Source organism: Mustela erminea, chromosome 13 (assembly GCF_009829155.1).
Source record: "Mustela erminea isolate mMusErm1 chromosome 13, mMusErm1.Pri, whole genome shotgun sequence".
Classification (NCBI taxonomy): domain Eukaryota; kingdom Metazoa; phylum Chordata; class Mammalia; order Carnivora; family Mustelidae; genus Mustela; species Mustela erminea.
This window is the reverse complement of record NC_045626.1, coordinates 55,887,336-55,902,247: the sequence shown is the minus strand read 5'-3', so window position 1 is coordinate 55,902,247 and position 14,912 is coordinate 55,887,336. Positions and strand designations below refer to the sequence as shown.

Here is a 14,912-nt window from a genome sequence, read left to right as displayed (position 1 = left end):
ATATGCCATTTGTTACAACATGGATGGAGCTAGAGAGTACTGTGCTAAGTGAGATAAGTAAAACAGAAAAAGATACTTCAGGTTTTTCACTTAAATGTGAAATCTAAGGGGAAAAAAATGAAGAAACAAAAAGCAAAATAAGACCTATAGATACAGAGAACAAACTGATGGTTGTCAGAGGAAAGGGGAGATGAGCAAAATGGATGAAGGGGAGGGAGTGGGAAACACAGGCTTCAGATTAGGGAATGAACATGTCATGGGAATAAAAGGTATGGAACAGGGAATACATACCTTGATGGTATTGGAATAGAGTTGTATAGTGACAGATGGTAGCTACATTTGTAGTGAGCATAGCATGACATATAAACTTGTTGAATCACTATGTTGTACACCTCAAACTACGATAACACTGTGTATGAACTATACTCAACAAAAAGAACACCACAAATTGTCTCATGAGTGTTGTTAACCTAATATATGTATATATCCAGCAAGTATTTCTTCAACATAAAATATTAGAATTAAGAAGAATTTTAGAAGTCATTTAGCTTGACCTCTCCTCCAACATAGGCATTTTTCCATAATTTTTCTGACAAACGTTTGCCAGTTAAGATTTAGTTATTTGTAATAATGAGGAACACCTCACGGTGTTGGGCAGTCCATTCCCTTACTGGATAGCTCATCATAATTCCTGCTTACTGCTATGGTTCTTTTCAGCCTCATAGAGTATATTTACCCTTCTTCCATATGACAACTGCTAACACAGCAGGTGGCAGCTAATCTGTCCCAACTAAATACCACCAGGTCTCATAGTGATTTTTCAGATCACACTGACTAACGCATAAACATCCAAAAGTTATCAGTATTCAACTCTGGAAGGTAAGATATAGACATGTTTTAATATTCTTGCTTATATGTAAATTCTAATTTTCACAATAAATATTTTACTTTAATAATAATAAGAAAAACACAAGATCCAACCACATACCCTCTAGAATGCTAAAAGCACTGGCAAGAATGTTGAGTATTCTTGCTCAACAATGTTAAGCATTCTTGCTCAAAACAGTACAACTTCTATGGAAAACAGTTTATTAATTTCTTTAAAAAATTAAATATACTATAAAAATTTATTTAAAAAATTAAATATACATACTATACATACCATCTATTCTATTCTTGTTATTTATCAAATAGAAAGAAAAACATATATCTAATAAAGACTTATAGATAAATGTTTTTAGGATCTTTATTTGCAGTAGCCCAAAACTGGAAACATTCCAGATGTCCATCTGTAGAATAAACTATACCATACTCATATAATGACCTACGTAGAAATAACAAGGTTATTTATAAACTACTGATATATAAACTACTGATAAATCAACATGGGTGAATCTCAGAAATATGCTGAAAAAGCCTTACATAAAATACATACTGTATGATATCAAGTACATAAAATTCTAGAAAATGCCTGGGGTCAGGGTAGAGAGAAGAATAGATTGTATGTAGGCATAAGGAAAATCAGGGGAGACAGAATTACTGTCTCTCTTGTTGGTAGTGATGACTTGATATACAGATCAAAACTAATCATCTTAGCTACCTGGTGTTAAGTTTTACTTAATATATCTCAATACAGCAGTAAAAAATAATTAAGAAATGAATTTCTTAATTGATTATTTGGGGTCTGGGTGCTGTTGATGAGGAATGAATAGGAAAACAACCACAAGCCTGGTGACACAGCTGTCCCTTCGAGGTCCTAGAGAAGCCCAGGAGCTGGACAGCTGCCCTTCTGCTTTGCTCTTTCTGAAGATTCTGCAATCAGCACAGAACCATATTTATAGTGGGGGTAAGGGGCAGCTCCAATGACTCCATCCTTTTCCCATGATCATACGTTTTCTTCCTGAGGTCCTCCAGTTTTAAAATGAGTTCTCGGAGGTTCTGGGAAGATGGGGAGAGGAGGAGGACCCTGAGCTCACGTAGTCGCATGGACACACCAAGATAAGAAACACAGCAGCACAACTAACTCTGAAAGTGACCCAAAAGTTGGAAGAACAAACTTTCCAGAGTTAATCAGAGACAGGAGATCACATTGCAAAGGGTAGAAGGGCACAGACACAGCTGGGAATCAAACCTGAGTTAAGACTAACCATGAACAAGAGGGACACCACAAATGCGGAGAAGCGAGAGGATCAGACTCCATACCAGGTACCCCAGGCATGGGGGACTGACACTGGGAAGATGAATCCACAAAACACGTGGCTTTGAAAATCAGCGGGGCTTAACTTTGAGAGTTTTTACAATCATCAGGGCTTAACTCTCAATACTTTAAAAATCAATGGGTTTAGGGGCTTAACTCTCAATACTTTAAAAATCAATGGGCTTAGCTCTGGGAGAGCTGGAGGGCTTTAAGGAACTGAGGCCTGCCCTTAAAGAGACAGCCTAACACATAACTCCACTGAAACACAGTACAGAAATGCAGTTTGAAAAGCACCAGGGACGTACAGGGAGGAGATTGTATTACTAATCTCAGAATGTACACTGGGGGTGCAGCGATATTTAGAAAACTACTCCAAGAACAAAAGTGCTGGTGGGCACCATTTCTCTCATGGCCTAGAGAGCAGATATTTGTGGGAATTAGCACAAACCCTCTCCACCTGTCTTGCTAGGACCCAGGGCACTACCCCTGCATTTACCTGCACATCCAACCCACCCGACTTGGCAGCCATTCCTCCAAAGCTACTCCTGCCCTAACTGGCCCAGCAGGGGTCAGTGCCACTCCAAAGCAACTCCTGCCCTGAAGAGAGGGACAGACACACCAATGCACTCACAGTCCTAGCAGCAAAACCTTATAGTTGGCAGCACAGAAAGAGTGCCCTGGTCATTAGTCCCAAACTGGAAGACAGGAATCTGGTCTGACTGCCATCCTGCCTACCAAGGAAAGCCTGTCAGGGAACAACACAGGGGGAGCTCCCTGTACATCAACCCTAGCAAATAGGCTGTGTGGGCAGGCATCTGGTCTGACTGCTCTTAATGCCGGACTACAAGCCCAGGCTGGCCTGGAGACCAAACATTAACAGCACGAAGACCAAACCCTGCTCAGGGTGCCCCCAACAGGCAAAGTAGGCCACTGGAACCAATTGGACTAAGGGCACACATGGATTAACCAAAACAGTAGGGCACAGCAGCCCACACAGGGGACAACCCTAATGCACATGGTTCAAGTAAACAAGGGGCACTGCACCGTAGGGCAACACAGGACCTCTTCTTCACAAGATCAGAAGACATAACTGACTTTCCTAATACATAGAAACAAACACAGAGAGTTAGCAAATGAGGAGACATAAGAATAAGTCCCAAACAAAAGAAGAGGGCAAAAGCTCAGAAAAAGAGCTAAGGGAAATGGAAATAAGCAACATGACTAATTAAAAAAATTCAAGATAATGGTCATTAAGATAGTCACTGAACTTGAGTAAAAGATTCCCATGAGATCTTCAACAAAGAAATAGAAAATACAAAAAATAACCAGTCAGAGATGAAGAATTCAATAAGGGAAAGAAAAAAATACACTAGAGGGAATAAATAGCAGATTAGAGTAGGCAAATGAATGGATCAGAGATCTGGAGACAGAGTAATAGAAAATAATCAAACTCAACAGAAAAAAGAAAAAGAAAAAATGAGAATAGCTTAAGTGAACTCAAGAGACATTATCAAGAATAACAACAGTCACATATAGGAATAATAGGAGAAGGGAGAGAGAAGGGGGCAGAACATTTATTTCAAGAAATAATAACTAAAAAAATCCTATCTGGGGAAATAATTCAGATATCTAGACCCAGAGTTCACAGAGCTCCCCCAACAAAATTAACCCAAGGAGGTATACACCAAGATACATAATAATTAAAATGGCAAAAAGTGGTGATAAAGAGAGAACTATAAAAGCAGCAAGAGAAAGGAAAACAGTTACATATAAGAAAGGCCCCAAAGCTGATTTTTTGGCAGAAATTTTGCTGCAAGCCAGAAGGGAGTGGCATGATACACTCAAAGGGCTGAAAGGAAAAAAACCTGCAACCCAAAATATTCTATATTCTTCTAGGCTATCATTATCAAGTAGAGATAATTTCCCAGACAAACAAAAGTTAAAGGAGTTCATCATCACTAAGCCAGGCTTACAAAAGAAGTTCAAGGGAATTCCTGAAGTGGAAAGAAAAGGCCACTATCAATAAAGAAGAAAATTATGGGGTGACTGCGTGACTCATTCAGTTAAGCATCTGACTCTTGATTTCTCCACAGGTCATGATCTCAGAGTCCTAGGATGGAGCCCCACAACTGGTTCTCTTCCAGCGGGGAGCCTTCTTCCCCCCCACCCCCTCTGCCTACTTGTGATATCTGCCAGTCAAGTAAATAAATAAAATCTTAAAAAAAAAAAGAAAAAGAAAGAAAGAGAGAAAAAAGAAAAAAAGAGAGAAGAAAACTATGAAAGGAAAAAATTCACAGATAAGTGTAAATATATAATAAAAATAATAATCACTTATAAAACCAGTATGGAGGTTAAAGCACAAAATCAGTAAAATCAATTATATCTACAAAAATTGGTCAGGGAATTCACCAAGTAAAAGCATGTAAAGTATTACATCATATACATAAAGTGGGGAGGAAGCAAAAATTTAGTCCTTTTATGGTTTCATACATAAGCACTTACCAACCTATTATAGAGTGCTATACACATTAGATGTTACATATGAACCTAATGGTAATGACAATTCAAAAATCTTTTATTAGACATACAAAAATAAGAGAAAAAAATCCAAGCATAACACTAAAGAAAGTCATGAAACCGCAAGGGAAAAGAGCAAGGGAAGAAGAAAGAAACAGGAAAAAGTACAAAAACAATTGTAAAACAACTAACAAAAAGGCAGCAAGTGCATAGCTATCTTTCTTTAAATGGACTAAATGCTCCAATCAAGACACAGGTAACTGAATGTATAAAAAAGGAATATCCATCTATCTGCTGCCTATAAGAGACTTATTTCAGACCTAAAGACACATATAGATTAAAAGCAAAGGGATGGAATAACATTTACCATGCAAATGAAAGTGAAAAGAAAGGTGGGGTAGTACTACTTATCAGACAAAACAGACTCTCAAAGACTGTAACAAGAGAGAAAAGGACATTACACAGTAATAAAGGGAACAATCCAACAAGAGAACATAACAATTATAAGTACCTATGTATTGAACATGGGAGAACCTAAATACATAAAGCAACTATTAAGAGACATAAAGGAAGAAGCAGACAGTGTTAACAATAGTAGGGTAATTTAACTACCTACTTACCTCAACGGATAGATCATCCAGACAAAAAAATCAACAAGGAAACAGTAGCTTTGAATAATACATGAGATCAAATAGACCTAAAAGATATATTCAGAATATTCTATGCAAAACCAACAAAATACACATTATTTTCTAGTTCATATGGAATATTTTCCAGAATAGATCATATTTTCAGCCACAAAACAGGACTCAATATTGAAAAGGACTGAAATCATGCATGTTTTCCTACCACAATAGTATGAAACTAGAAATCAGTCACAAGAAAAAAACTGCAAGGATCATAAACACATAGAAGCTAAACAACATGCCACTAAACAGCAAATTAGTCAAGAAAAAATCAAAGATGAAATAAAAAATTAATGGAGAAAAATTAAAATCCAAATCTTTGAAATGCAGCAAAATGTCCTAAGAGGGAAAATGATAGCATACAGGCCTACTTCAAGAAGCCAGAAAAATCCCATATAAAAACCTAACCTTATACCTAGAAGAGCTAGAAAAAGAACAAATGAAACCTAAAGCCAGTACAAGAAAGGAAATAATAAATTTTGGATACAAATAAGTTAGACTACAAAAACAATAAAAAAGAATAATGAAACCAGGAACTGGTTCTCTGAAAAGATCAACAAAATTGGTAAACCAGACTCCTTTAAAAAAAAAAAAAAAAAAAAAAAAAAAGGAGAGAGAGAGAGAGAAAGGACTCAAAATCAGAAATGAAGGAGAAATAACTGATATCACAGAAATAACAAAGAACTGTAAGAGAATATTATGAAAAATTATATGCCAACAAATTGGATAACCTAAAAGAAATGAATGAGTTTCTAGAAACATATCTTCCAAAATTGAATAAGGAATAGAAAATTTGAAAAGATTGATTATTAGCAATGAAATTGAATCAGTAATAAAAAAAACTCCCAATAAACAAAAGTCCAAAATCAGATAGATTCACAGGTAGATTCTACCAAATATTTAAAAGTTAATACTTATTCCCCTCAAACTATTCTACAAAATGGAAGAGAAAGAACACTCCAAGTTAATCCCACAAGACCAGCACCCTGATACTAAAACCAGACAAAAATAGTACCAAAAAAAGGGGGAAATATAGGCCAATATTTCTGATGAAAATAGATGCAAAAATCCTCAACAAAATATTAGCAAAAAAATCCAACAATACATTAAAAAAATCATTCACCACAATCAATATCTGCATATCCATCACATCAACAAGAGAAAGCATAAAAATCATACTATCATCTTAACAGATGCAGAAAAAATATTTGACAAAGTATAACATATCTTTATGATAAAAACTCTCCACAAAGTGGGTTTAGAAGGAACATATTGTAATATAATAAAGGCCAGATATGAGAAACCCATAGCTAACATCATAAGCAAAGGCAAAAAACTGAAAGCTTTTCCCCAAAGATCAAGAACAAGACAAGGATGTCCACTGTCACCACTTGTATTCAACAAAGTACTGGAAACCCTCACCACAGCAATTAGACAAGAAAAAGAAATAAAAGGCTTCCGAACTCACAAAGAAGAAATTAAACTGTCACTATTTGCAGATGTCATAATACTATATCTAGAAAACCCTAAAGGCTCCCCCTGCAAAAATACTAGAACTAAGAAATGAATTCAGTAAAATGATAGGATACAAAATCAATATATAAAAATCTATTGCATTTTACACTAATGAGGAAGCAGCAGAAAATGAAATTAAGAAAATAATCTCATTTACAGTTGTGCCAAAAAGAATAAAATATCTAGGAATGAACTTAACCAAGGAGGTGAAAAATTTATACTCTGAAATGTATAAAACATTGATAAAATTGAAGATAACACAAAGCAAGTGGAAATATATTCCATGGTTACGGATTAGAAGAACCAATACAATTATAAAGCCTATATTGCCCAAAATAATCTACAGATTTACTGTAATCTCTATAAAAATTCCCACATTTTCCAGAGAACTAGAACAAATAATCCCAAAATTTGTAAGGTACCACAAAAGACCCTGAATAGCAAAGCAATCTCGATAAATTAGAATGAAGCTGGACTACAATCCCAGATTTCAAGATATACTACAAAGCTGTAGAAATAAAAACAGGAAGGTACTGGCACAAAAACAGACACATAGATCGGTGAAACAGATAAAGACCCAGAAATAAACCCATGTTTATATGATCAAGTAATCCACTACAAAGAAGGCAAGAACATACAGGGGGGGAAATACATCTTTTCAACAAACGGGGTTGAGAAAACTGGACAGCTACATGAAAAAGAATGAAACTGGACCAGTTTCTTATACCACATACAAAAATAAGCTCAACATGGATTAAAGACTAAATGTGAGACCTAAAACCATAAAACTAGAAGAGAATATAGGCAATAATTACTTTGATATTGGCCATAGAAACATTTTTCTAGATACGTCTTCTCAGGCAAGGGAAACATAAGCAAAATTAAACAACTGGGACTACCCCCAAATTAAAAACTTTTGCATAGTGAAGGAAACCATCAATAAAATGAAAAGACAACCTTCTGAGTGGTAGAAAGAAAGCAGATGAAGAAAAATAGAAACAAACCAAAGAATGACTCTTAAATATAGAAAACAAACTGATGACCAGAGGGGCGGTGCATGGGGGGTGGGTGAAATAAAGTATACTCTTAAGAGTACACTTATCTTGAGGGGCACTGGTTAATGTATAGAATTGCTGAATCATTATAGTGCACACCTGGAACTTACATAACACTATATGTTAATTACATTTCAATAAAAATTTAAAAAGTGTAATAAAAGAAAAAAAACAGAAAAATGCAACATCCCTAAATCCTCTCTCTTTATTCCCATAGCTATTAATAACAGGCCCAGTTTAAATTGTACATGGGCATTTGAAATTGATGCTTCAAAGCATGATGATATCACTGTGCACAGCAGTGTGAACATTATTCCAAGGAATGCTTAATTCTTCTTGGAATGGTCTAATAGGCCCATGCAGAAATGAGGCAAATATGCCAGGGAATGAATCCTGAGAATTTTGGAAGGAGTGGAATTGGAACAGAGGTGAATACAAGGCTGGGTAAGAGAATATTTACTGCTATGTGGGTACTTCCCCAAAGTAAAATAAAATATGATTCTTGCCAAAATCAAGAGTTGGACACTTAATTGACTGAACTACGCAGGCACTCCTAAAATTTGGTTCTTGATTTTAGCTATATTTTTCTCTTACCAGTCTAATCTTCAATCATTGGGAACTCATTTCAGTCATTTCAGATCATTCATGATAACTCTTAATACTAAAAATTCTATTTTGCTATAGCTTAACACTCTTCAGTCATTCAGTATGTGTTTTTCATAGATAAATTTCAATATATTTCACTTACAATCACCTGAATGTGGATGCTCTTCAAATTTCCAAAACTTTGTTTTTCTGTTTTCCTGCTTTTAAGTTAGATCTGACCAATGCCTAAGGTTTAAAATATAACCTAAATGCAAGGATTCTGAAAGATTCAAAAAATCAATATTCACAATCCTCACTTCTTCAAAATCCAGTTCCTGTTGTCTACTACGCATTGCCACTTAGATGTTTCATCCAGCACCTCAAACTCAACTTTATTTAAACAAGCCTATATTCTCCCCCACTCTCTTCCACTTAATTGGCTTCACCTTTAAATTTCCCAGTAATAACTGGTGCCACCATCATTCCCTCAATAGGTTATAAACTCTCCCATTGTTACAAATGTTAAGATAATCTTGATACTCATTATCTAACCACTCCCTCAGTACTACTGCTCTTTTCTTCAAAACATTCTTTGCATTTTCTTCTTTATTTCCATTTGCCAGTTTATGTCTTTTTCATCCATTCATTCAATAAATATAGAACACCAGCTGTATGAAATGCCCAGGCACTAGGGCAGTAAACAAAACAGACCAAATCATGCCCTCCTGACTTCATTTGTCCTACGACCTTGATGTCAGTCTCATTCAGCTCAAGGACTCTGCTCAGTGCAGCCTCCTTGCACTGATAAAATACTTACTCACTGATAAAACAGACCATATCACAAACCTCCTCTAGCCTCTCAAGCAGCCCTTTCAGATAAATTCCACCCTCTTAAAAGTTCCAGCCCCCTACTGTACCAGTCTGTAGAGGACCATTTCAAACTCTTCACCTTCCTGAACCTTTTGTCCCAGTCCAAATGGGGTCTTCGCTGCCCATGATTATGTTCTGGCTCATTCCAACTTCATTGTTCTTGTCTGTTCTACTTTTCCACCTATGATTTATTATGCCTGCCATCTCTCTTTATATGAAGTCTAAATTCTTCCTCTTCTGTGATTCTTTCCAGCCCACTTCTTTCATTTTAATCTACATCAGAATTATTGCAACTGACGATCAATCACAGTTTACCTGAGGGTATCTCTTACGTTGCAAAAAGCTCCTTACCAACTGCATTATTTATCTTTAAATGCTGGTCTTCTCCCCAGTCTTAAGCAGTGATTTTTTTTTTTAAGATTTTATCTATTTGAGAGTAAGAGAGTGAGGAAGAAAGAGCACAAACCCAGGGAAGAGACAGAAGGAGAAGCAGACTCCCCAATGAGCAGGGAGCCTGATGCAGGGCTCCATCCCAGGACCTTGGGATCATGACCCGAGCAGAAGGAAGATGCTTAACTGACTGAGCCTCCCAGGTGCCCCTTAATCAGTGATTCTTAATTAACAGCAGTTGATACAATATATCTGATTGCAAAAATTTGAAATGACACTTTGAGAAATCGTTAGTTCTGGCACAGTGCCTATTGTGTTTTTACCATTCCTTTAACCAACCACACAGTTAAACAACAGAAGAGGAGGGAACACTTCTTAACTCACTCTAAGAGGCCAGCATTACACTAATATAAAAACCAGTATTACACTAATATAAAAGCCAAACAAAGATACTACATGAAAACTACAGACCAATAGCCTTTACCAATATTGATGCAATAATCCTCAACAGAATAGTAACAAACTGGATTCAACAACATAGTAAAGGTTTATACAACATGACCAAATAGCCTTTATTCCTGGAATGCAAGGAGGGATCAAAATGTGAAAATCAACCACTATATCACACCATATTAACTGAATGAAGCAGAAAAAGTAACACACGGTCCTCTCATCTGATGCAGAAAAATATTTGACAACATTCAAGAGCTTTCATGGTTAATTTTATATGCCAATTTGGGCTACAGTGTACCCAAATATTTGACCAATCATTATTCTGGTTGTTTCTGTGAGGGTGTTCTAGGATGAGATTAACATTTAAATCAGGGAGTTTCTGGATTGGTGAACACATGGATAGTTGAGGAAAGGGCATGGAAGCTCTAAGCCCCTTCTCACATACCTTAATCTATGCAACTCTTCCACATGGCTAGTCTTCGGTTATATCCCTTACATGGAAAAAACAGTGATCCAGACTGTGAGCCTCTGATGCCTTCTCCACAGTTCATTAATTCTTACTTGAATTCTCTCACGGATGATATAATTTCTCAGCCCACATACGAAAAGTCTTATGAAAATAAAAACATGGAAGGGGAGGCTTTAGAAGTATAAGAAAATTCTGGGTATGTAAAGAAGAAAACTATAATAAAATCATTAAGTGAATGCTCAAAAGAAATAGATGCTCAAGGCAACTATATGGCAGAAGCATTATTAGTACAAGGACAAGGGAGAAGATGACAGACAACACGGAACAGGAAAGACCATTTCCTTAAACCTACCCCAGTGATCATTCCCATACTGTAGCTATGGTAAATACGATAATTTCTTCAACTACAAATTATAAATATTTAGTAATACTATCCACATGAATTCCTTTGTACTTGTCCACAAGTTATCTCTGTTAGGAAAATACTGTCATTATTTTTTACCCAGGTCTTATCCTGATTCCTACTGGTTCCACTTTCTCCTACCTGCTGAATGGTAAGTCAAAAAAGACTTTTTTTTTTAAACTTTTTCTCTTACTCCTATTCATTCTTTTCCATGCTAGTGCAAACAAACCCTAGTCCTAACTTCTTTAGGCCATATAGATCCCAAACCCCCAACCCTCCCTTTTTTGGGGATATCAGCACTTTCCACCTGGCCATCCTTCACCCTCACAGCCTTAGATGGAGACATTTTATAGAAGTTAACTAATTTGCTCCTACTTATACAGTTGGTAGGTGGCAGAGTGAAACTTGAATAGAGATTTTTATATCTGTACACTTCTCTATGTTTCCTTGCTCTTAAGTATAACACTAAGTATGACATTGTATATTTGTATATAAGGATACATATATTCATTTAAAAGGTAGATTATAAAGTAATGAAATGGACCTTTCTATGTTGCTTGCGAAAATCTATAAACACTGTATATATCGTGTAAATGAGAAAATACATAACACACCAGATTAGAAAGGTTTTATATTAGTTTTATCAAGTCAACATTAGTCAGCAGTCTACAGAAACATTTTAAGTTGCAATTGCTTTTAATTATTATGCTTCAATTAGTCAAAAATGGCATGTTTTATATCTAAATATTCCAACACATAAGCAAATTTTTGTTTGTTTTGGGTGTTGTTTGATTTTGTTTTTTTGCCTTGAAGAGGTAACTAGACAAAGGAAATGTGTATTACATTACATCTAATATGACACAAATAAAGCATTAAGAGCTCAGCCCCTGCACAGACAATAAAAGGATTGATTCCATCTGCAGGTACCTTTAAGAAGAAAGGAAAGTTTAAAAGGAAGGAGAGCAAAAAGAAGGTATTTTCATGTCTGTATGGCTAATGTGACCTGTAAATAAACCATAACATAGAGAAGTGGGTCTGGATCAATTACTGAACATGAATAATAACAAAAATATTTCTTTACATTTCTAGAGTTGAGAGTTCTAGAATTTTCAAAATGCTCTTACATGTATAATCTCATTTTACCATAACGGTTTCATGCAGGAAGCAGGAAAGTGTAGGAAGGCTCAGAATGTCAAAATCCTTCATGAAATCTTTCACACCTAATAAATACCAGGGAGCATGAGAAATCTGAATGTTGTCCTAAGACCTGTGGAATGAGCAACCTAGTTCCTCAATGACAGCTGACAAAGTTTCCTCTAGATGGTTCAGAAGAAAAGTTATCTATACGGGAGTTTTCTTTATGCCATACTAATCAAGATAATCCCGAGAGATTTTTATTACACAAACGGCTCTCAGGAATCACAGGTAGATAATGAACAGAAAAAAAAAAAAAAAAAGAAAACAGTCACAAAACTATTATTTTTGTTAAAGATTTTATTTATTCATTTGACAGACAGAGATCAAAAGTAGGCAGAGAGGAAGGGAAGCAGGCTCCCTGCCGAGCAGAGAGCCCAATGCGGGTCTTGATCCCAGGACCCCGGGATCATGACCTGAGCTGAAGGCAGAGGCTTTAACCCACTGAGCCACCCAGGCACCCCACAAAACTATTATTATACTTCCAAGGTGTTAAAGAAAACATTCACTCATTCAATAAATATTTACAGAGCAACTACCACATGCCTGACACTGTGTTAGACGTTAGGGACTCCATCGTAAGCAAAACAGGTTGTTTGCCCCATCCTCAAGAAGTTTTCCAGTGTGTAGGGAGTGAAGTAAGTGAGACATCAAGTTTCAAAAAGAAATCTCAAAACATGAGTATGAACTTTGAAGAGCACTAAGAAACAGTGCTATGGTCTGAATGTGTCCCTCCAAAATTCATACTCTTCTTTTTTTTTTTTTTTTTAAAGATTTTATGTATTTATTTGACAGACAGAGATCACAAGTAAGCAGAGAGGCAGGCAGAGAGAGAGGAAGGGAAGCAGGCTCCCTGCCAAGCAGAGAGCCCGATGCGGGACTCGATCCCAGGACCGTGAGATCATGACCTGAGCCGAAGGGAGTGGTGTAACCCACTGAGCCACCCAGGCGCCCCAAAATTCATACTCTTAAAGCTAACCTCCAGCGCCATCGTACTGGGAGGTGGAGCCTTTGGGAGGTGATTAAGTCCTGATTCTGGAGCCCTCATCACTGAGACTAGTGTCCTTATAAAACAGGCCCCAGAGAGGGCCTCAGGCCTTTGCCCTCTTCTACCATGTGAGGACATAAGAAGTCTGCCATCTAGAGCAGAGATACCACTAATCACCTGGCACCTCATCTTGGACTTCCAGCCTCTAGAATTGTGAGAAAAATTCTGTTGTTGGCAAGACACCCAGTCTATGGCATTAAAAAAAAATTTTTTTTTTCTAAATTTGACAGAGAGTGAGTGAGAAAACACAAGCGGGGGGCGGGGGGGGGGGTAGGAAGAGGGAGAAGCAGACTCTTTGTTGAGCAGGGAGCCAGATAGGGGGCTTGATCCCAGGACCCTGGGATCATAACGGGAGCCGAAGGCAGACGTTTAAACCACTGAGCCCCGCAGGCACCCCCCAGCTTATCGCATTTTTGCCACAGGAGGCCAAGGAACTAAGCTTGGTGCTACACAAGCCTATGAAAGTTACTAGTAACAGGCACTGGAGGGCAGGGAGTAGAAGAGGAGACTAAAAGGTTGTTGGGCAGATTGCTCTAATGAGGGGAGGGCGGGAAAGCATCACACAGCCCCCAAAACGTGAAAGTTCTGGCTGGCAGCTGTCTCCAATTCCCAGCTCCTTTACTTCCATTGAGTTTTCATCTCTACAGGTCCCAGGTTGCCTGCATAAACCATAGCACCAATCTAATGGGTACTGCTCCACGATTACACAACCACTCAGAAGCGGTCAGCTGTGAACTCTGGGGCAGATGCTGTGGGTGGCTCACCCATGTCCCCTGGACACCCGCCGACACACACTTCTATTGCAAGCCCGCGGCTCTTGCTGCCCCCTCCCTCTTGCCCCACTAGGACCTTAGCGGCCCTCACACAGCCAGTGAAGCACCTCTGTCTCGGTGCGGGTTTCAGTCCGGGACTCCCAGTCTTCCCCTAAGTCCCCGCTCCCTTGGGGCCCGGCCTGGCCCTCACACCTCCAGCCGCCCCCCAGCCAGGATCTCCACACCAGGTCCGGGCCTTGGGAGGCCCTGAACTGTTCTTGGTGGGAACGGTACCCACGGGTGGGAAACACCACATGCATCTCACCAGGCTGGCAGGGAGGGGAACCCCGCCTCGGCCTGGGCCTCCTACTCACCTACTCGTGGGTTTCAGGAGTCACATGATCCAATGGGATGCGTGACAGAAGGGACCACGTCACGGCCAGCCCTTCGCCCGTCCCCGGGGACAGCTTCCTTGGACTCTTCAAGGAATATTCAGCCCCGCAGGGTTGAGCAGTTTTGTGTTCTCTTGGCCTGTTCCTGCTCCTCAAGCGCACAGAGAGGGAAAACATGGCGCGGAGTTCTTCAAAGCCACCCCATTTGGGCCACTGTGGTGAGAGAGAGCTAGGACGCGCCCAGGCGCAGGAAGCGTCGACGTTCAGGCCCATCCGGCTTTTAATGGCGGGCAGGCCTACACCGGACGTGCGTGAAAAGGCAAAGCCCACTTGAGAGCTGAGGGCTGGGGCGGGGCTACAGAGGCGTGGAGGCGTGGCCTGGAAAC

The 14,912-nt window shown here is 38.6% G+C and overlaps 2 long non-coding RNA genes across 2 annotated transcripts in view; one reads left to right on the top strand and one right to left on the bottom strand.

Annotated features, from left to right (window-relative positions):
• Positions 1-14,889, bottom strand: part of LOC116571954 — a 53,069-nt gene extending 38,180 nt beyond the window's left edge. The window contains exon 1 of the long non-coding RNA XR_004278062.1: positions 14,509-14,889. This is a non-coding gene — a long non-coding RNA (uncharacterized LOC116571954). The remainder of the gene's footprint in view (positions 1-14,508) is intronic.
• On the top strand, positions 8,313-12,164 carry LOC116571955. The gene is made up of 3 exons (XR_004278063.1): positions 8,313-8,414; positions 11,244-11,291; positions 12,064-12,164. It is a non-coding gene; the product is annotated as an uncharacterized LOC116571955 (long non-coding RNA).
• Positions 14,890-14,912: the final 23 nt, after the last annotated feature.